Source organism: Equus przewalskii, chromosome 27 (assembly GCF_037783145.1).
Source record: "Equus przewalskii isolate Varuska chromosome 27, EquPr2, whole genome shotgun sequence".
NCBI lineage: Eukaryota > Metazoa > Chordata > Mammalia > Perissodactyla > Equidae > Equus > Equus przewalskii.
In genome coordinates, this window is record NC_091857.1 from 37,102,999 (window position 1) to 37,124,574 (window position 21,576).

Genomic DNA, 21,576 nt, shown 5'->3' on the forward strand with positions numbered 1-21,576 from the left:
CTAAAATGTGGGGGTGGGGATCAAAGTGAAGCACAACTGGAGTCACAGGCCACGGGCTGGCCCCTCGCTTTCCACCCCAGCTCCATCCTCCCCAGAAGTGCCTGTGCACAAGCGTGTGGGCACTGACCTCTGTAAACCCTGTGGCCTTGGCCAGTCCTAACACGTACACGCCAGTTGTGCAGTCCCTGCTGGGAAGCACGACCCAGGGATGAGGCCCTGCAAGAGGGGTCGCGGCGCTCGGGGCAGGGAGCTCCAGGTCCTGGAGTGTGGTCGAGCTCAGGCTCCAGGTGGGCAGATACCTCGGGCCGTGGCCCCCTCCCTGTCAGGGGAGAGACTCAGAGGAGGTCAGAGGGGCAGGAACAGCGGCTGGGGTCTGAGGGCAGCGCTGTAGGCAGGTGACTTTGGAAGAACAACTTAGTCTCTGGAAGTCTCAGTTTTCATGTCTGCAAAATGCAACAAAAATAACCACTCTCTTCATCTCACTGGTGTTTTTTTTTAAACTGCGGTAAAAAAACACACGACATAAAATTTACCGTGTCAACTGTTTCTGAGTGTCCCACTCAGTAGTGTTGACTATATTCTCGTTGTTGTGCAGCAGATCTGTAGAACGTCTTCATCTTGCAAAGCTGAAGCTCTGTCCCCATTAAGCACGAATTCCCCCTGCCCCACCCTCCCCAGCTCCCAGCAACCACTGCTCGACTTTCCCTCTCTACGAATTTGACTCCGGTGGGCGCCTCATAGAAGTGGAATCGTACAGTATTTGTCTTCTATGTCTGGCTTGTTTCACTCAGCATAATGTCCTCAAGCTTCATCCATGTTGTAGCAGGGGTCAGAATTTCCTTTCTTTTAAAGTGTGAATAATATTCCGTGTGTGTGTAGACCACATTTGGCTTATCCATCCATCCATCATCCAAGGTCACTTGGGTTGCTCCCACCCCTTGGCTATTGTGAATAATGCTACTATGAATATGGGTGTACACATACCTCTCTGAGATCCCGTTATCAATTCTTTTGGGTATAGACCCAGAGATGGGATTGCTGGATCATACTGTAGTTTTATTTGTAATTTTTTGAGGAACCTTCATACTATTTTCGATCGTGGCTGCACCATTTTGCATTCCCAGGAACAGTGCCCCAGGGTCCCGATTTCTCCACATCTTCACCCGCATTCGTTATTTTCTGTTTTTTAATTTTTTTTGTCAGTAGCCATCCTAACAGGTGTGAGATGGTATCTTACTGTGGTTTTGATTTGCATTTGTCTAAGGATTAACGATGAAGAGCATCTTTTCATGTGTTTGTTGGTCATTTATATGTCTTCTTTGGAGAGAGGTCTATTCAAGTTCTTTGTCCATTTTTCAGCCAAGTTATTTGTTTTTTGTTCTTGTTGAGTTGTAGGAGTTCTCTATATATTCTGCAAATTAACCCCTTATAGATATTTGATTTGCAAATATGTCCTCCGCTCTGCAGGCTGTGTTTTCATTCTGTGGATTTCACGTCACAGGCTTACCTTTAATGGCTTTAGTGAGGTTTATTGGCAAACAATAAATGAAGCACATACAAAGTGCACACTCTGTTAAGTCCTGACCTACGACGTTTGGATGTAAAGATTATTTTGGCGGTGGGACACATCACCCCGACCCTCGAGAGACCAAAGGCAGGACTCTTTATTACTCACGGCTGTCCCATGGGGGTCTGCACCCGGGGACAGCGTAACAGCCTGCTGGAGCTGTAGGGGCAGCTTCTGTGGGGCAAGTGGGGTGGGGTTAGCTGGGTCCCGAGGGTTCACTGTGAATTGGCTAATTGAATCATTGTGTCAGCTCAAGTGCGTAGGGGCTGTCCCTAGCCTGGTTTCCAGCTCCAGGGTGACAAGGGCAGGTGCACCGTGGCCCCGGAGTGTGAGAGCCCAGGAAGGGAAGTGGTGTGGACTTAATCAGCTACTCAAAGAGGGGAACTGACCGGCCTCTAGTCAGGGCCTGAAAACTGGGTCACACAGCAGTATTTCCATACATAAGTATATGTGCAAAATTACACATTAGATATATATTTTTAAATATATGCATATATAAAACCCTCCCTATAGTCAGATAAAGAGCATCTCCACCCCTTCCAGGCTTCCTTGTGCCCTCGTTCCCTCCCCGCCCACGCCTGCCCACCCCCGGGCGAGGTCCCCGTGGAGGGCTTTGCACTCTATAATCTGACACCACTGGCATCGTCGTCGTTATTCTGAGACTGTCCACGTGGTCTCCTGTGTTGACAACTGGTTTCTCTTTATCACTGAGAAGCGCTCCGCTGCACGGATGCACCCAGTTTTTTTACCTTCAGCTGCTGAAGGAGGTTGGGGCTCTTCCACTTTGAGGCTACTCCAAATGCAGCTGCTGTGAGGACTTGTCCACACGGCTCTGCATGGACGCGGACTCTCACTTCCCTTGGTAAACACCTAGGAGTGGAGTAGCTGGGTCCTAGGGTACCTGAATGTGTAACTTTTGGGTTTTTTTTTTTTTACAGTGCAATCTAGACATGAAGTGTGTTTTTATTTTCAAATTATTATACAGTAGCATTGAACTTGGGGGAGGTGGGCCCTTCTACGAATTTAAACATGTGTCCAGGTTCCTGTGACCCCTCAACCCCACCCCAAGCAGGATGCAGGATGCTCTCATTCCAGAAGCCCCCTCCGCCGCCCCTTCAGGGTCACACCTTTCCATTGCCAGTCCCCGGCAGCCCCCGACTTGCTCCCCATCGCTATAATTTTGTCTATTTGAGAATATCATATAAAGCAAATCATACAGCCAGAAGCCTTTCCAACCTGGCTTCTTTCCCTAAGCTTTTTCTGCCCATCCAGGCTGTGGCACACCCCAGCAGCTGCTCCTGTTTATTGCTGGGAGGTGTTCCGTGGTGCGGACGGGCCACAGTGTGTCTACTCACCCGCTGAGGGGCATCTGGGTTGTGGGACATACATGTAGCCTTTTCATACTGGCTTCTTTCACTTAGTGATATTTATTTAAGATTTCTCTGCGTTTTTTCCTAGCTTGATAGCGCATTTCTTTTTAGCATTGAATAATATTCCACTGTTTCAATGTACCAGAGTTTATTTATTCATTCACCTACTGGAGGGTGCGTTGGTTGCTCCCAAGTTTGAGCAATTATGAATAAATCTGCTCTAAACATTTGTGTGCAGGTTTTTGTGTGGACACATTTTCAGCTCATTTGGGTAAATACCAAGGTAAATACCGTGGGTGCCGGATCCTATGTTAAGATTATGTTAAGTTTGTAAAAAACACCAAAAACTGTCTTCCAAAGTAGCTGCACATTTTGCATTCCCACCACCAGCGAACGAGAGTTCCTGTTGCTCCACACCCTTGCCAGCTGTGATGCTGTCATTGTCTCAGATTTGGGCCATTTTAATAAGAGTAGAGGGGTATCTCACTGTTGCTTTAATGTTTAACCTTTAAGAAACGGTAGCCCTGTTTCCCAGAGGGGCTGTACACTTTTGCGTCTCCCCAAGCGGTGTGTGAGCGTTGCCCTTGATCGTTGCCCTTGATCCACATCCTTGCCAGTACTTGGTATGGTTATTCTGTTCCAATTTTAGAAACACAGTCTCCCATGAGCTTTTTCATGTGTCAATAAGAAATAGAGTCCAGGGACAGCTTAGATGGATTCTCTGTTTAGAGTCTCAGCCAGGCAGGAATCTGGGTGTCGGACGGGCTGTGTTCTCATCTGAGGTTTGCCTGCAGGAGATCATTTCCAAGCCTACCCCGGTTGTGGGAAGAATTCAGTTTCTTGCAAGCATTTGACTGAAGACTTCAGTTTCTCACTGGCTGTTAGCCGGGCCCCCCTTCTGCCCCAGAGGCACCCTCCAGTTCCTGCCACACGGGGTTATCCAAGAGGATCACTTGCGTCCTCAAAGCCAGCAAGGCAGAGAGAGCGAGACTCCAGCCAAACTGATGCTAAAGTCTTATGTGGCTGTAACCTTGCACATCTGGCCATCTGTGTGGTGGTCGGTTGGTTAGAAGAAGTCCCAGGTCTTCCCACACTCGAGGGTGTGAACTCCAGGACTGGGGAAGGGAGTCACGGGGGCCACTTCTCGAGTGTGTCTACCACAAACGTGAGCGTAGATCAAAGCTCCTATTGAATTTTGGGAAAAGCTGTAATATCAGCATATAATACAAAATATCAGTAAAGCTAAAATAAAGAAATAGAATTGAAAAATGTGAGGGACACAGAAATTATTCTGGGAATAGAAGAAATCTTTTAAAAAATTGATCATGAATACCTCCAGAGAGATTAAGCTTATTACATTCACAAAGCAAAAACAGAATGATATGAAAGAGAAGCTATCAGAAAATAAGAAAGCACGTATAGAAAGTAGAAATCAAATAGTTGAAATAAAATTTGAATAATTAAATTATAAATAAAGGCAAGAAAACCTCCCAGAAAGTAGAGGCTCACTGTGTTTCTAATTTTTTTCTTCCACATATCTAAAACCCATAAAATAATAAATAGAATATATGTAGTACTTAAAAGTTATGATGGTGAGTTCCAGAAGAAATGAGGCGAGATTAATTTGGGGATTGGCACTGGGTAGGGGTAAGGGAGGATTAGCTGCTTCATATTAGATAAAGCTTTTAAATGTGTGATTATATGGCTTTAACTTTTAAAAGATACCTTTGAAAAGAAATAAGGCTATTTTTAGTCAATGATGGTGCCAGGGCTATAAACAAGGAATGAATAACAAATCCAAAGGGATTCACAATATTGCACTATTTTAGCAAATATAATATGATCTAGATTTTGGCCCTCAGCCCTGTGAATTCAGACCCTTGGCCTTTGAGTTGACGCATCTTCAGTAGTAGACTCACATTAATCAACATAACAGAGACTGATGTATAAACCATAACACTAACTTATAATTTATAATGAAGTATGTAATTGCCCTAGGGATAATTTTTTCACTGTGCACAGTCAGCCTTGGAAGCCAAACTATAACCCAAGAATTGTGATGGTAGAGCTGGACTCAGAACAAAGGAGTTAGTTGGGTGAATGGGATGTATGCAATCTTTTAACAGGAGTGTCTTGTGAGGAGTATGGGAATATTCACAGTCCCTGCCCTAAACTGTGCTTTTATGGACCCGGTCAATGCTTGTCCTGCCCCCTCACTCACACACCTAATCAGATTAAGACATTACATCGTGCAGGTCATTGTCAAGTCAAACTTTCCTGGGGGCTATCCTGGGATTTTTGCATATTTTTGCCCTGATTAGTTATTTCTGTATTTCATAGTTTCAATTTCAAGGATAATCTTAGTTTCTTTAGTTTCAAGTGCTTGAGAAACTGCTCAACTATATTCCAAAAGAACCAAAATAGTTATCAATAGTGTATCAGCTAAAGTAATCTTATTTTGACTATTCATTTATTAGTCAAATTAAAAAGTGATAGTTGAACATAAATTTGTTTAGGCCTGTTTTAATTTGCATACTTCTGTGCCCGTATCTCTGAAATAAGAGTCTTGTTCTCCCTAGTTACCTGATAGTGATGATTGAGTATTTTTTAAAGCACTTCAGCTTCCCAGGAAAAAATCCTGTAAAGAACTGGGAGCTCCATTTCCTATAAAATAAAGAAAAGAAATAAATTACCTTCTTGGCTGCTGTCTCTTCAAATATTGCTTCTGTCCGTTCCTTCTCTCCTCTCCCTCTGAAATGCTAGTCCTTTCACTGTCTCCTCCATATCTTATACCCTCTCTTTTGTCTTTTCCATCTTTTGTCTCTGCTTGCTTCCATCTGGATATTTTCCTCTGGCCTATCTATCTTCCAGTTTATTAATCCTCTCTTCAGCTGTTTCTACCTTGCCATAAACAAATTCATGGTACTCTCAATTTGTGCTTGTATTCTTCAGTTCTAGAATTTTCTATTTTGTTCCAATTTTTAAGAAGTTTTCAGTTTTCTGATAAAATTTTAAATCTTGTTTTTATATCCTTGCGCATCACAAACACAATTACTTTAGAGACTGTATCTGATAATTCTTTTATCTAGAGCCCTTTTGTGCCTCTTTCTATTGTCTGTTCTTTTTGCTAGCTCTAATTTATGTCGTCTTGTCTCCTTGTGTTTCTGGTTATCTTTGGTAGAGTGCCAGACATTGTATTTGGGAGAAGATTGCTTAGAAATTATTTGAGGCCTTGGAGGATGCTACCTTTCTCCAGGGATGATTTTGTTTTTATTTCATCCGGGTACCTGGATGTACCCTCTATCTGGGATCACCTGAGCACAGTTTCAGTGACTGACATATTTAGGGCCACTTGGGTGACTCGAAGCTGAGCTGTCATCCATGTGAGGGCAGATTTGCTTTTTCTTCCTCCTTGCTCCTGGGGTGTGACCCATTGGGCTTCCAACTCAAAACTTGAGGGAGTTATGAAGACCCTAACCTTGGCAGGCCTGGATTCCTGCTCTCGACCTCCTGGCTCATGAGGTGGCAAAAGTGCTGTGCAGCTTCTCACCTCCTCTTCCTGAAGCAGCAGACAGGGCAGCACTCAATGCTGACCAGACCTCTCCAGACTTCCATCATCTTCTGGATCTTCCTCCATACCATTTCACCACCTTGTTAGGGCTCCCATTCCTTTTAACAATATTAGAAGACATTTGATCCATTTTATAGTTGTTTTCATTGGGATTATTGGTTCAAACTACCTATTCAATCCAAAAAGCCAGAAGTGGAACTCACTTAAAACCCTGAAGAATGAGCACAAGTTATCGTATGCTCTCTTTTCATTTACGTATTTCTCCAAGTATCGGCCAAATAATGCTCCACACTTCAAATATTTATATCTCAGTTTAAGACCCCATAGCCATTCACTCTAATAAACTCAAAGACCAGAGCATTAATTCTAACTCACGTGGCAACAGTGGTTCATTTGTCATCTTTGCCATCCATCCACTCAAGATGCCTCTCCACAACCCGCATGTCTCCAGACAACAGGAAGTGGGGTTAATAATTCCAACCAAGAAAAACACACAGCCAGACGGGCTGGCTCTGAATGAATAGTTGTGCCTGTAAAGATGAAACATGGCCCAAAGTTTTCAGGGAGGGTTCATAACACAAACATACCCACATACACCTCTGTCGTTGGGATCACACTGGGGGCCTCTGGCTTTCAGTCTGGCACAGTCTTTACGGGGGGTGGAAATGGACGTATCTGCTGATGAGAGATAATCCCCTGTCCACAGCAAGCTTCTCCAGCCAGCCCCCACCTCCCCACCCTCTCTTCTCTCCATCTGCACAAAATTCATGGCTGCCCGATTCATTCAGCTTTGCTTCCTCGAGTCCTTGGAAGAAGAAATTCGTGACGTGCAAAGTTAAAGTGGGTCAAAGTTGAGAACTGAGATTGTAGGGGTGGGGTGAAAAGGCTCGGCTGTCAGAATAAATGCTCCTCTGGGGCAATGAGTTGACACTTTAGGACGCGGTTGTTTCTGCGACGGCAGGAGAATCACGTTAGCGGTTGACAGTGTGGTCAGACAAAGCTATGAGAGATGCCACCATTCAACCTGATTTTATTTGAAAGGCTAGAAGGTTCGGGGCCCAAAGAGATGGGGAAAAATGTAAAAAGAATTCAGGATTCCCATTAAGTTCAAGGATCGTTAGCGTTAGAACCCAAGCAAAATCTAATCAAGTCAGAAGGCGGCATGGGTGGGGGTCACAGAGGTCGGAGAGAAGAGGCAGGATGCATGAGCAAGGCTCTTTCCCAGGGACTCTGGCTAAGGACCTGCCCTTTGCTTAAGTTCTAGAACCCATGACCTGGTGACTGCATGGCAGGGCTTAGAGGAAGAGCAGAGCTGCCAGCCGCTGGTGAGCTGGGCAAAGGTTAGGGGGCTGGGGGTGGGGGGCAGGCATCTTTGCGCCAGCTACTAGGGGGGATTTGAGCTGTTTTCCCATGTGCTATGGAATAACTCATTCCTTTTAGAGAGAATTCAGTAAGAATTAAACAGCTATTTCTTTTTTTCTTTCCCCTTTTAGTCATCTGCCGGTGTTTTCTGGATACTATGCCTTACACGGCTGAGCTTTACAGAAGGAGCAGGCAGGTTTCCATTTGGAATTTTAACATCACCCTAAAAGCACCAGGATCCCGTGGCCGGATAAAGCTGAAGTGCATTTTGCAAGACCTCAGTCCCTGCAGGGGAGAAACTGGACGGGAAGTCGAGGTTGGATGGAGAGAAGGATGAAAAGGCCGTGGTGATAGTCTGGGACAGAGGAGATGGTGACTAGGATGGGGGGGGGGGGGGCAGGAGGAATGGAGAGAGGGGAAGGACCTGAGTCTGGAGGAAGAAAGCTTAGGCTCTGAACGTTGATTTGCTGTGGGCGTGACACAGACAGGAGTCGAGGCCGGCGCGAAGCTGCTCCCCTTGAGCAAGTGGGGTGCTGGTTCACTACAGTAACAGGAAAGAGGAAGAGGTTTGGGAGGTGAGGAGCCCCCTTCTGGATATGCGGGATCTCCCGGTCGATGCCCACCCAGGAGCGGACTTGGGCCTCAGGGGAGACGCTGGCCCAGGGCTGTGGATTCAGGCTTTCCAGCAGACACAGAAACCCCCATAATCAGGCACAACTCTGTTGTACTTTTGGTTTCTTGGTGACCCCCTACGACAGTGGGGCCCATCGCCTCTGCACTCATCTCGCAGAAAGCTAAGCTTGCCTGCAAAAGAGGGAGAGAAAATGAGAACAGAACCATCTCATGCGTTCAAGCGAGTGTGCCACACCTGATTTCCCTCGCAAGAGCGGAGACGCAACCCAGAGTCCTGCATTCCCCCAAGACATCTTTAAATTTACCCAGGAAACTGTTAAAAGTGCTCTTTGCAATTTCCTTTCCTTATAGAAAAAAGTGTCTGCAGCATATGTGTTTTAATAGCTTATGTTACTACAGTGCTCAAAACTTTAAACCTCTGTTCACTCCTTACCATAAAGAGTCACTTATTCATAAAATAAAAAGTGCTGAGACCCATCGCCCTAGCACTCCCTCCAGAATTCGGGCTTCACGCCGGCAAGGACTTCGTGCATCCAGTTCACTGTCATCCTCCCAGGGCAGGAACGAGGTCTGGTACATAATTTGCAGAACGGTGAACAGGTGTCAGTTCACAGGTGGTTCCTGCCCGGGCGGCTGCGGTGGAAGCCGGAGGCAATTAGGGGCCGAGCTTTGTGGAGATGAGGTCAGGGAGCGAAGGGTTGCCGGCTGTGATTTTTCCTGAGGAAATGATTCAGGATAATATGCTGGTTCGTGGCTCCCACCGTGACCATCGGCTCAGCAAACCCAGCCACCCCGTGATGAAATCTGGCTGGGGGCCAGGCCAGTGGCATTTCAGGCTGTCCTCCTCCCCTCTGAGGAGGCGCTGCCCTCGCTTCAACCACCTGCTGATCCATCCCAACCACAAGTCAAGGCCCTACCTGTGCTGGGGTCTTGGGATTTCCCCGAGAGCAGACCAGCAGGCTTTCTGGGCTGCAGGAAGTCAGAGGATCAACTCCCTTTGACACGGGGCAGCCAGGCCAGGGGTCAGACTGTCTGGGAGGGCTATGGAAGGAGAAGGGGAGCAGGGGCATCCTCCTGGAGCCAGGCAGAGGACAGGAGAGATGGAGAAGAGGGGCCCTCTGGACAGGCGGGTAGAAAAGCAGGGCAGGAGGGCACAGCTGGAGCTGGCCTCAGTTTCTTTAACTGTGAAATGGGAGGCGGCACTCAAGATCACAAAAAACTCAGGTTCTTAAAGTCTCTTCTGCCTCCCTGCTGTGCTGACGATGACCCAGTGCCCCCCCTCCCTGAATGGTCATCTGCACAGCCACTCGCCGGGTGCAGACACCTGGGGAGGACAGAACGATGGAGCTGCGTGCAAAGGCGCTCCGCCTCCTGGATGAGTCAGGGGGCGCTCAGGCCAGATGACGTCTGCTGGGACCGGGAAAGCGCAACACGGCGGGCGGGCCTTTCCAGAAGGTTCCCTCCACACCCCATTAGCAGGCACCAGACCCCGGCCCCTTCCTTCCGAAAAGTGATCACTGCATTACTCTTCATGCCGATTTTAGATCAGAGCCGAACATCACGGGGCGCTCTCAGAGGAGCCACCCGGGCTTTCTGAGCTCGAATGGGTGGCGCTTTCCCCACACCCTGTGCGGCCGTGCTCCTGCATGGACCCGGCCTCAGATAACGAATCACAGGGGTCGGGAACACCCTTACGACCCCACACTACAGAGCCGCACGGGGTGGACTCGGCACCGCTCCCGTCCTTGAGCAGCTGGAATCCCATGGAGACAGTTGACGTCATCAGGGAACAAAGCCCCAGAGTCCATGATGGGAGCTGGGGCAGGACCGACAGAGGAGGAGCAGACACAAGGCGGCCGGCAATGAAGCTGGAGTAGCGCCTGGTCCGGCTCTCTCCTGTCTCTCTGTCTCTCTGTGTCTCTCCTTCTGTCTCTGTCTCTCTGTCTCTCCCTCTCCCTCCATCTCTGTTTCTCTCTTTCTCTCTGTCTCTGCCTCACTCTCTGTGTCTCTCTCTGTCTCTCACTTTCTCTCTGTCGATGTCTCTGTTTCTCTCTCTCTCCCTGTCTCTCTGTCTCTCCCTCTCTGTCTCTTTCTGTCTCTCTCTCTCTCTGTCTCTGTTTCTCTCCCTCTCTTCCTCTCCCTCTCTCTCTGTCTCTCCCTCTCTCTCTCTCTCTCTCTGTGTGTCTCTCTCTCTGCATTTGTGATGATGACCAGACGACGCTCAGATGGCAAACCAAAACAAGCAACCAAACCACCCAGATGAAGAGGCGCACTCAGCATGTTGCCTGAGGGCCAGGGCCCCGTGTGTACCTTCCCGGGCCGGCAAGAGGGCTGCGTGGCACCCTCCTGTGACCTACTCAGCCTGACCCTGTGAGGACATGCCTGGCTTCCCCTGGGCGGGCCACAAGGCTCTGCCCCTGCTTGTTGCTTATTCACTCGTTCCCAGGGTTTGCAGTCGTCTGCAGCACGTAAAGCTCAAAAGCAGAGCCAGGAAAGGGAGCGGAGACAGCAGCAGAGGGAGGGAGTCAGGGCTGCAGGGGACCCGGGGGCCCACACTCCCAGAGGGCCTGCCACCCGCCTGTGAGGAGATGCGGGGACCCAGTGTTCACTCTGTAACAACGAGTTCTTCGGTCAGACACAGCATTTCTGCATGCCCTCGATTGCCTTGTATCAGAGGGGTTTTCCTGGCCTCTCCATGGCCTCAAATCTTGGGGGTCCCTTACCCCTAGGGAGCAGGCCAGCCCTTGGCTTTTGAACCCAGACCCTCATAGAGGGTGGAGGGGCCCGGAGCTGGAGGCTGGGACAATGGAGGCGGGGCCGTGAGGGTCTGCTGGCACCCCTGATGGGGGAACACCGGGCAGGTGGGGCCGTGGAGAGGTGGGCAGGGCTGGGGCCTGGGCCGGGGAGCTGCTCCCTGCCCGGGAAGGCGCCAGGCTGACCTGGGCAGGAGTTGGCATGCAGCCTCTTTCAGAGGGAGGGGTCCTGGCCTGCCACCAGGAGATGCTGCAAAGTCACCAGCAAGCCCCTCCCAGGACCCACGCCCCGAGCCCACAGGGGACCAAGAGGGGGTTAATCTGATTTAGAGAGCGAAGAACTGATATTCTTGCTCTGCAGTGGGGCCCTCTGCTCCCATCACACAGGGTCTGTGTTCTGTTTGATGGACTTAGTGACATCCCAGGTCTTCCACTGACCCCAGAGCCTGAACTTGGCCTCCTTCCCATCAATGACAGGGGGACGAAAGACCCCAAAGAGAGCAAATTCCTTACAGATGTGCCAAGCAGAGAAAAAGCCCCTCCCCGCAGTCACGCTGGGCTGAAGCACAGGCCGCGCTCCCCACTGCGTGATCAGCTGGCTGGGAGGGCCTTGTTCCACTGAAGGGCATCCGGCAGGAGAGCCCACAGAAGCACCATAGGCAGGGACGGCCACCAGGAGACGCAGTGACAGTGGTCCTGGGTGGACTTCCACTCACAGGTCCTGTTGCGGGAACGTGCGCAGGTGTGGACTGGGGTCTTGGGGGGCTGCCTACACCCCTCTTCCCCGATATCACTGACAGCCCCATTTTCCTCCTGTGAGCTTGGGGATCATAACAGAGCTCCTGCGTGGCCTGCGCGAGTCCCCGGGGCACGTCACCAGGGCTGTGTCAATATTTGCCATTTTCTGTTGCTTGCGTGTCTTTTACAAACAGCGGACACCTCTGGGGTTCAGGTTTATATGTCAGGGATAAAGGGAAGAGAAGTAGAATGATGTTGCTGCCAGGGGCGTCAGTTTTCCCACTGACGGTGGTGAGAAAGCCAGCGCACCTGAACCAGAAACGCCTGGCAAAGCAGGGTTAGGCGGGTGGGGGGGCACCCGGGCTTGCGGGGTGTGGGCTCTGGGAGGGCCACCACCAGCCCCTCTGACCCTCTTCCCCATGGAGGGAATCTCCCCCATCTGCGGTCAGTCCCTTTCTCCGTTTCCCCTCGTGGAGCCTCATGCTCAGGTCCCGGCACACGGAGTTCTCCCGCCACCTGAACAGAATTTCATTTTGGCAAAATGCACCAGCTCCAACATTCTCAATTCTTTAAGGTTAAAGTTCTATTAAACTTAAATTAACATTCCCCAAAGAGTGGAAGAGCTTAGCAGTAAGGTTCCATCATTTGTGCAAAAGGCAAAGAAAACATGGTCTGATAGTGGGTGCTGGCTCCTCCCTACACTGAACTCATTGCTTTTTAATGCCCCTACCCCACCACTGGGCAGAGTTCCCTCACTTGCCCACTGGGGCAGACACCATTAGTTGCCAACCCCATATCCATTCCCACACATTCTACGTAACGGGGCCTCAATGATATCCAGACAGATCACGTGCCCAGCTAAGAGCACTCGACTTTTCAGATTCTCTTGGAGCTACAGGTGCCCACATGACACTTCTGGCAAATGAGACATAAGCAAAAGTCTGCTGAGGCTTCTGGGAAAATTTTACTTCCCTGAAGCAGGTACCACCCTTCCTTCCTCCGTGAACCACAGAAGCAATGCCTGGAGCTGCAGCAGCCATCTTGTGACCACAAAGCACTGCCTGCAGAATGAATGCCAACATTAAGGGTGGTAAAGTAGAGAGAAGGAAAGAACAAGGGGCCCTGATGTCATCGTTGGGTCGCTGTCCCAATGTGGGGCCTAGGTTAGTCATTAAAAAGCCCGGGTTAGTAGGAATGCATGTTATTTGCAAGTGAATGCTAGGATGTATCTGACTTTATCTGGGAAACTTTGTAATGTGATCAGAATAGGCATGGGTTAAAGTCAGGGGGCATTTTGGCAGGTCACTGGTGTATCGTTGCCGATAAAGATACAGGAGGCACGTGATGAGGATATTGACGGGACCCCTGGACGAGAGTCAACTGCTGAGGTCGTGTCGTGAGGTTTCACCTGTCTCCAGAGCCCTGAATAGTGGCTGTCTGCAGTAGGATGTTGCAGAGCTGTGTGGGGTCCCCAATGAGTCGGGCAACATAGAGACAGGATCTCTGCGTCCCTGGACCTTCGCTTCTGTTAGTTTGATTTTCTTGTGTTTACCATAAATTAGGGCTTCTTTTTGATCTAAGCGTCTCCACGCCTGGCCTAGAAGAGCAGGATGGCCAGTGGATGGAGGTGGAGAGGGGAGAGAGAGACTCCACTGGAAAATCTTTTCCGACCCTGATGAGATGACCATGTACCAGTGGGGGTGGGAATAGGGGTGGGGGTGGGGAGGTGTTTCCACATAAAACAGAACTGTTTTTATCAAAGAAGCCTTTTGTTTTTCTTCCTGTTTTGCAAGAATGCACACCAAGTGTAGCCAGTGTTGGTATGAACTCAGTCACCCTGAACCCAAATATTGACATTCCAGATGAATGAGTCGTACCCTCACGTCTGCTGGACCAGTTCAGGTGCCAGCATGTTTACAGGGAAGCATGCCCTGCCCAGGATCGTCCTGGGGCTCCTTGGGTGGGGGGGTCCCATAAAGCCTTTGGCCCCACTTGCTCGGGGAGCCTCCTGAGAAATCACAGAGCGATTTGGTGCCCATGGCCCTCCCTCTGCAAACACTCGGGCTCCAGCCAGACCCAGCCGCCTGCCTGCCATGAACAGACCAGGTCACCGGTCACACGGTGAAGGGCCTGTCTGCCTCCTTCAGTAAGATCTGCTTCCTGGAGGGCCACCGGGAGAAATCTAGGCCTTGCCACTGCTGTGAGGCGGGGCTCTAGGCCTTTAGGGGCACAGCAGGCACCTGTGCTGGATTCCTGCCCCGACCTTCCCACCCTGCACCGCCCCCCAGCATCCCAAACTCAGCAGTGAGGGCATTCTCATCTGCTTATCATCAACAGAATTCTTATTCCTGTTATTCTTGTAGGCGACCTTGATGGCTCATAGCACATTTTTGGGGTGGGAGACGGAGGAGAGAGGCTGGGCCTCACATACACCTAGCTAACAACAGAGAACCAGGCTGACTTATCGCCCCCTGTGGTCCAGGTCAGCCCCACCAGGCTGGACTCCCCGGGAGGTCAGGGCCGTGCTGTGAATTTTATATCCGTGGCTCGAAGCATGGTGCTTACATACAGCTGGTGCTCAATGTTTGTTTCATCAAGATGTTCTTTTCCTAGCTGAAATAAGAACATGCTTCTGACTTTGAAGAAAAGGGCTCTTTTTTGCTTTTGGAACCCAAAAGGAGACCTGGGGTGCTACAGTAATTTAGGCATCTTGGTTTGGCCTGAGGCTTTCAGATAATTCATATCACAAAGTGCTTGATATTCACACTGGGCCCATTTGGGGCAAAGCACTAAAGAATACACACACACACACACACACACACACACACACATGTCCTAGATAGATTGTATTTTATCAAGACTAAGATCTCATCCACGGTAAGAGGGTTCATTATTTTATGTACCCCTAAGCAAAAACAGCAGCTGCCAAGTAAACTATGATAGCCGTCATTTGGTAGATGTCTCCCCATTTCAGAGATGTTAAAATGTGACCTTGAGTCAATGAAATATAGTAGCAATTTATCTTGACTTGTGATATCGTGTTGCCGAGACCAGATTTATACACATGAAATAAACTTAAAGACCCAGACCATCCATAATGATGGAGCTCTTCACACACTGTCGCGTTTCATCCCCGTCATGGACCCGGGTGTGAGGCTGGTTGCCCAGAAGCCAACTCTGAGATGAGGATTCACGCACATGGCAAGCAAGGGGCAGCTTCAGGCCAGGTCCCAGCCTCGGCCTGAGCCCACAGGGGCACTGGGGTGTACATGCCTCAGAGCAAGGAAACCAAGCCTCTTATATACCATATATCACATTATGTGGGGAGGTTGGGGCTGCTTGGGGGCGTCTTGGGAAGAGGCATGTGAAAGGATAAATGGGAGTGGGCACAAAGAGTGAAGATCTTTGTATCACCTACTGTGTCCACTCTGATTTCGTGCCCACTGCATCTGTCCATTTCTGAGAGAGGGATGTTGGTCTCCAACCATGATAGTAGATTCATCTATTTTTCCTTGCAGTCCTTTGAATTTTTGTCTCACATATTTTGATGCTCTGTTGTTAGGTGCACATACATTAAGGATTGTCATTTATTCTTGGAGAATTGACCCCTTTATCATTATGTAATGCCCATCTTTTTTTTTTTTAAAGATTTTACTTGTCCTTTTTCTCCCCAAAGCCCCCCAGTACATAGTTGTATATTTTTAGTTGGGGGTCCTACTAGTTGTGGCATGTGAGATGCCACCTCAGCAAGGCCTGATGAGTGGTGCCGTGTCCATGCCCAGGATCTGAACTGGTGAAACCATGGGCCACTGAAGCGGGACACGCGAACTTCACCACTCGGCCATGGGGCCAGCCCTGTAATGCCCTTCTTTACCCCTGATAACTTTCCTTGCTTTGCAGTAAGCTGTCTGAAATTAATGTAGTTAATCCTGCTTTCTTTTTTCTCTTCTTCTCTTTTTTTTTTTTTTTGAAAGATCAGCCCTGAGCTAACATCTGCCACCAATCCTCCTCTTTTTGCTGAGGAAGACTGGCCCTGAGCTAACATCCGTGCCCGTCTTCCTCTACTTTATATGTGGGATGCCTACCACAGCATCACTTGCCAAGCCATATGAGGGTCCACACACAGGATCTGAACAAGCGAACCCTGGGCCACTGAAGCAGAACATGTGAACTTAACCACTGCACCACCCGGCCGGCCCTACTCCTGCTTTCTTTCGATGAGTGTTAGCATGGTATATTTTTCTCCATCCATTTACTTTTAATCTATATGTGTCTTTACGTTTAAAGTGGATTTCTGATAGACAACATATAGCTGGGTCTTGTTTTGTGATCCGCTCTGACAATTGGTCTTTTAAATGCTGCATTTAAGCCACTGATGTGCAAAGTGATTATTGATATAGTTGGATTAATATCTACCATATGTGTTACTATTTTCTATTTGTTGTCCTCGTTCCTTACTATTTTTGTCTTCCACTGTTTTTCTGCCTTTTGTGGTTTTAATTGAGCATTTTATATATTTCCATTTTCTCTCCTTTCTTAGCATATTGGTTATACTTCTTTGTTCCTTTTTTTAGTGGTTGCCCTAGAGATTGCAATATACATTCACAGCCAATCCAAGTCCACTTTCGAATAATACTATATCATTTCATAGGTAGTGTGAGTGCCTTATAATAAAAAAATAATAATTCTAATTCCTCCTTTCTGTCAATGCTCTTAAAACGACTTTTCAAAATCGTGCCTGCTAAGAGTGATGTCAGAAAAAATAGGAAATAGGGAATAAGGTCCCACCCCCCTGACAGAAACACTGGAGAATCTGGGAAAACTGTTGGAAACAACTTTGTCTGAACTCTGGAAAATAGTCAAAGATTTACAAAATCAAGGGAATTCTTCATCAAGAAAAAGCAACAGCAGCCACATATAAAAACTTAATAATTTAGGAGAATCACTAAACCAAAAAACAACAACAAGCCACAGCGATTAGCAACAAAAAACTGAGGGAGTGAGGAGAATCTGATATCCAGAGTTATCACAATTGTAATATTCAAAATGCCCAGTTTTCAACAAAAATTATGAGGCATGCAAAGAAGGAAGAAATTATGGCCCATCTATAGGGAAAAAAAAAAGCAATTAGGAGAAATGTCCCTGAACAAGTCTGGGCATTAAATGTACTAGACAAAGCCTTTAAATCAACTCTCTTAATATACTCTTAAGAGTTCAAGGAAGCTGGGAACAAAAAACTAAGAGAAACCAAGGGACTCGTGTCTCACCAAATAGAGAATATCAATGAAGAGAAACATAAAAGGGAACCAAATAGAAATTCTGGAATTGAAATATACAATAACTGAAACAAAAACTTCATTAGAGGGACTCAATAGCACATTTGAGCAGGCAGGAGAAAGAATTAGTGAACATGAACTTAGGTCACATGAAATACTCCAGTCTGAAAAGTGGTTGGGAAAAAAAAGGATGAAGAGAAAAGAAGATAAATGAAGATAAAAACAAGAATGAAGAGAAAAAAAGATAAATGAAGATTAAAAAAAAAAAAGAATGAAGAGAAAAAAGGAACAGAACTTAAGAGGGCTGTGGGACACCATCATGCATACCAACATACACTTCACAGGCATCCCAGAAAGAGAAGAGAGAAAGGAGTAAAAATATTTTAAGAAATAATGGCTGAAAACTTCCCAAATTTGAGGAAACATATGAATCTACACATCCAAGAAGGTTAATGAACTCCAAGTAGAATAAACTCAAAAAGATCCACACTGAAACTTGTTATACTCAAACGATCGAAAGACAAAGAATCTTAAAAGCAGCAAGAGGTCAATTGCCAATGTGTCATCAGAAATTGTGAGGCCAGAAAGCAGTGGGATGGCATGTTTAAAGTGCTTAAAGAAAATAATGTCAACCAAGAAGTCGATATCCAACAAATGTATCCTTCAAAAAAGAAGAAGAAATGAAGACATTTCCAGATAAATAAGAGTTAAAGGAATTCGTCTCTACTAGACGTGCCCTACAAGAAATGACCATTCAGGCTGAAATAAAAGGGCACTAAACAGTAACTTGAGGCCATATGAAGAAATAAAGAACATCAGTAAACATGTCCATTTCAGCAGTTTGAGTGTTTGTAAGGATTTTCCCATTACAACTAGGATATCTAATTTTTTGGCGCACAGTTGTTCATAATACTCTAGTATAATCCTTTTATTTATGTCAGGTCAGTGGTGATGTCCCCATTTTTGTTTCTGATTTTAGCAATTTGAGTCTCCTCTCTTTTTTCTTAGTCAGTCTAGCTAAAGGTTTGCCAAATTTGTTGCTCTTTTCAAAAAACCAACTTTTGTTTTCTTTGATTTTTCTCTATTGTTTTTATAGACTCTATTTCATTAACCTGTGTTCTAATCTTTATTTCCTCCCTTCTGTCAGCTCTGGGTTTAGTCTGCTCTTTTTCCAGTTCCTTAAGGTATAAAGTTACATTATTGATTTGAAACCTTTCTTCTTTTTTAATGTAATTGTTGACAGCTATAAATTTCCCTTTGAGCCCTGTTTTGGCTGTGTCCCATAAGTATTGCTTTGTTGTGTTTTCATTTTCATTCATCTGAAAGTATTTTCTAACTTTCCTTGTGATTTCTTCTTTGCCCCATTGATTGTTTGTTCAATTTCTACGTATTTGTCAATTTTCCAGTTTTCCTTCTGTTATTGATTTCTAGTTTCTGTCCATCATGGTCAGAGAAGATACCTCGCATGGTTTCAATCTTTTTAAATTTCTTGAGATTTGTTTTGTGACCTAACGTGGTCTAATCTGGAGAACGTTTCCCGTGCACTTGAGAAGAATGTGTATTCTGCTGTCATTGAGTTGAGTGTCATGTACATGTCTATCAGGTCTAGTTGGTTTATAGTGTTCTTCAACTCCTCCATCACCTTATTGATCTTTGATCTAGTTGTTCTATTATTTCATTTTTTATTAGTGAAAATGACTTTTTTGAAGTCTTCAACTATTATTGTGGAACTGGAACTGTCTCTTTCTTCAATTTTGTCATTTTTGCTTCATTTATTTTGGGGTGCTGTTGCTAGGTGCATACGTGATTATAATTGTCATATTTTCTTGGTATATTGACAGTATTATCAATATTTAATGTCCTTATTTGTCTCTTACAATAATTTTTGACTCAAAGTCTGTTTTATCTGATTTTATTATAGTCATCCAGCTCTCTTTCGGTTACCATTTGCATGACTATCCTTTTCCATCCTTTCTCTTTCAATCTATTTGTATCTTGGTCTCTAAAGTGAGTGAACGACTCAAGAAGAACTAGACAAGCTGAGCTGACATAAAACAATAAGGAGATGGCATCAGTAAGGAAAAACTTCCCAGACTGGTGGTTACCAGAGGGCAAGAGGGTAGGGTAGGGCAAAAGAGGTAAAGGGGCACATATGTATGGTGACAGATAAAAACTAGACTATTGGTGGTGAACACAATGCAGTCTATACAGAGAGTGATATATAACAATGTATATCTGAAACTTACACAATGTTATAAGCCATTATGGCCTCAATAGAATAATTTTTTTAAAAGAACCTCTTTGAGAAGAAAAGCCCAGGACCAGATGACTTCAATACTGAATTGTACTAAACATTTATGTCAATTAACACCAACCTTTCTCAAACTCTTCCAAAAAAACAGAAGATGAGGAACACTTCCTGACTCACTCTATGAGGTCAGCGTTATCCTGATATCGAAGACAGAAAAACAACAAAAGAAAACTTCAGACCAATATTCCTTATAGATAAAGATAAAAAATCCTCAACAAAATACAGTGAAGCCAAATCGAGCAGCACATTAAAAGAATAGTACACCACGACCAAGTGGGATTTGTCCCAAGAATGCAAGAGTGACTCAATATGTGAAAACCAATCAGTGTAATGCATCACATTAATAAAATGAAGGGGGGAAATCACACGATCATCTGAATCGGTGCAGAAAAAGCATTTGACAAAAGCCAAACCAAGACTTTTTCATGATAAAGTCACTCAACAAACTAGGAATGGAAAGGAACTTCCTCAACATACTAGGGGGCATTATCCAAACCCACAGCTAACATCATGCTCAATGGTGAGAGACTGAAAGCTATCTCCCTAAGATCAGGAACAAGACAAGGGTGACCACTTTCATCACTTATGTTCAACATTGTACTGGAAGTTCTAGACAGAGAAGTTGGGCAAGAAAGAGAAATAGAAGACATCCAAATTAGAAAGGAAGAAAGAAAACTTACTACAAAGCTACAGTAATCCAAACAGTGGTGTTGGCATAAGGATGGACACGTAGATCAATGGAATAAAATTGAGAGTTTAGAAATAAACCCATATATCGGTGATCAATTGAATTTTAACAAGAGTGTCAAGACCGTTCAATGGAGAAAGAATAGTGTCTTCAACAAATGGTGCTGGGGCCACTGGATCTCCACACACAAAAGAAAGAAGTTGAGCTCTATCTCACACCATATGCAAAAAGTAACTCAAAATGGATCAAAGCCCTAAATACAAGAGCTAAAGCTATAAATCTTTTAGAAGAAACCATAGGGGTAAACCTGCATGCCCTTAGATTTGGCAATGGTTTCTTCGATATGACACCAAAAGCACAAGCAACGAAAGAGAAGATAGATAAATTGGACTTAGTCAAAACTGACAAATTTTGTGTATCAAAGGACACTATCAAGACAGTGAAAACACAGCTCATGGAATAGGAGAAAATACCTGCAAGTTGTAATTCTGTAAGGGTTTAGTATCCAGAATACATAAAGAACTCCTACAATCAACACAAAAAGACAAACAACCCAATTAAAAACAGACAAAGCGCTTTGATAGACATTTCTCCAAAGATAAACAAATAGCCAACAAGCACATGAAAGGAAGCCCACTATCCTCGGTCACTGGGGAAAAGCAAATCGAAGCCACAGTGAGACATCATTTCACACCCGCTAGGCTATAATTTAAAAAAAAAAAAAAGAAAAACAGAAAATAACAAGTGCTGGTGAGCATGTGGAGAAATTGAAACCCTCACACACTGCTGGTGGGATTGTCAAATGGTGCAGCTGCCGTGGGAAACAGTCTGGCACTTCCTCACAATCTAAACCTAGAGTTATCATATGACCCAGCAATTGTACTCCTGGGTATATTGAAAAGAGGTGTTCAAGCAAAAACTGGAACAAAAATGTTCATGGCAGCATTATTCACAGTAGCCAAAGGTGGAAACAACCCGATTGTCCGCCAACTGATGAATGGATAAATAAAAGGTGGTACATCCACGTGATGGAATAGTATTCAGCCATAAAAAGGAATGGAGCACTGACACACGCTACGGTGTGGATGAATCTGGAAAACGCTAGGTTAAGTGAAAGAGGTCAGATACAAAAGGCCACATGTTGTATGATTCTTTTTATATGAAATGTGGCGAATAGGTAACTCCATAGAGACAGACAGCAGAGCAGTGATTGACAGGAGCTGGGGAGGGCCTACTTAATGTATGGGATTTCCTTTTGGGGTGATGAGAATGTCCTGGAACTAGATAGTGGTCATGTTGGCACAACA